General features: G+C 51.5%; 1 long non-coding RNA gene across 1 annotated transcript; it reads right to left on the bottom strand.

The window, feature by feature from the left end:
- Positions 1-885: 885 nt before the first annotated feature.
- LOC113409331 lies at positions 886-1,537 on the bottom strand. Its single transcript, XR_003370515.1, has 3 exons — positions 1,474-1,537; positions 1,248-1,320; positions 886-967 (listed from the first exon to the last, which is right to left on the bottom strand). It is a non-coding gene; the product is annotated as an uncharacterized LOC113409331 (long non-coding RNA).
- Positions 1,538-1,895: the final 358 nt, after the last annotated feature.

Raw genomic sequence — 1,895 nt, 5'->3', positions numbered from 1 at the left:
CCCCCATGCCCTTACGTGGAGCAGCCATTTCTAAGCGACTGCTTTCCAAATGCGTCAGACAGACTCTCCAACAGGCCACCAGCCTTGGTTGACACTGACCTGAGAAAGCTCCCACAAAATTCTCAGTTTTCTGCTCCAGGACAGGCAGCGGCAGCACTGGTGGTTGTTCAGGTAGGTCATTAATTTACAGACGGTTGCACTGAGTGTGGTCCAAGCACAGGATTTAGAATCAGAACAGAGTCGCAATCAGCCTCCTTTCTAGGTCTCAGGGAACTCTTCACCACTTCATCTCTGTTCCTCGCTCTGTTAAAATAGGGCCGATCTCTTTGACAGTGTATCCAAGCTCTTCCGACTGACAAGACCCCAGATCACGTTCCGGTGACTTCCCCTCCCCCCTGCCAGCTATCCAAACTGCAGCTGCTGAGATGAACTTCCTCTCCTGGTGCTGTCTTCCCCACTTTCCCAAGTCAGGCTCTGGCTGCCCTTTTTCCATGTCCAGCTCAGACTTCTCCTCCTCACCTCTTAAGCTCCCTATCCAAACATCTCCCTGTGTAAACATCTCCACCTCAGTCATCCCCATCCCATCTTACTGCCACTTCTTCCTGCAGCATCTCCCTGCTACTGGGAAGGGCCCAGCAACCTCAGCTTAGGCTTCCCTTTCTATTCATTCCATCAGACTCACCCGATAGCTCTCTTAGACTCCTAGAGTGATCCCTTTAGTTTGAGTGAGAGGGGCTTGTGCTGAAGGACCCAGGTTCAATCCCCACCAATGCCCGTCGTGTCTACAGTTTTACTTACCTATCAATGTAGGTTGTTCAGCCCATTCCTGGTCATGTGTGGTACATCTGCTGCTGGCCATCTCTGTGATGTAGGTCCCTTATCCACACAAGGACATGGCATATCAAGGCCAATCCAGCAGCTCCCATCCGCTTTTCACCTCCACAATGGACAGTGAGCCCTAGCCTGACTACAGAAAAACAGGGTGGTGTTCTTCATGGGAATCTGCTGAAGCTCCAGTCTCCCCTGCTCCACCCCACCCCCACATGCTAAGGGTTTTCAAAAGATACCACTAATCTCAGATAAATAAAGCATCTAAGATGAGGTCAGTGTGGGTGGATTTACTGAGCAGACATGTTCTAAGAGAAGAAGAGATTCCTTCTCTGCTCTAGTGAGATTCCCATAGAAAAAGTATCTGCTGGTGGGGGTGGGGGCACTGGTGACATTGTAAGAAAGACAGTGACCTCTACCTGTGAAGGTGGCTGAAGCTTCTTGCAGGCAATAGAGTCCAGGATCCTTACACCTCCTTTGGGGATGATTTTCCTAGGAATAAAATCAACACAGCACAATGAGAACAACGTCTCAGTCCCAGGGCTGGGACCCAGGGATAAGGGTTGCGCTCAGCCAGACTATGTACCAGGAACCTGATCTTTGTCCCAAACGCCACAATCAGCCAGATGAGTGAGTGGTTCCTACCTCCATGAGGGGTGTGTGGTTTTCCATCTAAGCATCACTGAGAGCCAGCACTTCTCGGTTTGACAGGATGAAGTCATCGCCCCCCAAGCTGGGCCAGCTGCAGACTACATTGATGTAGGAGGCAAGGCCAGATCCCAGAGCCTGGAAGACAGAGAGGGGAGGAAGCCCCTGCTCATTTCCTGTTCAGAGACCCCATCGAAGAAGGGCCAAGAGGGGAGGGGAGAAGGAAGGGCAGGAAGTGAAGCTGCCCCTGTGGGGAAGGCACTAGAGTAGAAGCCAGTCCAGTTCCCAGATCTACCCCATGTTTGTAGGTGTGACCTTGGAGAGGTCACTTTATTGCTTTCATTCCTGTCTGTAAAATGGGGGTAGTAGGTTCCTCCCCTCCCCAGGAGGTGAGGAGAGGACAGTCCCATTGTCTGCAT

Source organism: Terrapene carolina, unplaced genomic scaffold, assembly GCF_002925995.2.
Source record: "Terrapene carolina triunguis isolate 2854851 unplaced genomic scaffold, T_m_triunguis-2.0 Scaffold32524, whole genome shotgun sequence".
Lineage (NCBI taxonomy): Eukaryota > Metazoa > Chordata > Testudines > Emydidae > Terrapene > Terrapene triunguis.
The sequence above is the reverse complement of the archived record's forward strand: the minus strand, read 5'-3'. Positions and strand labels throughout refer to the sequence as shown.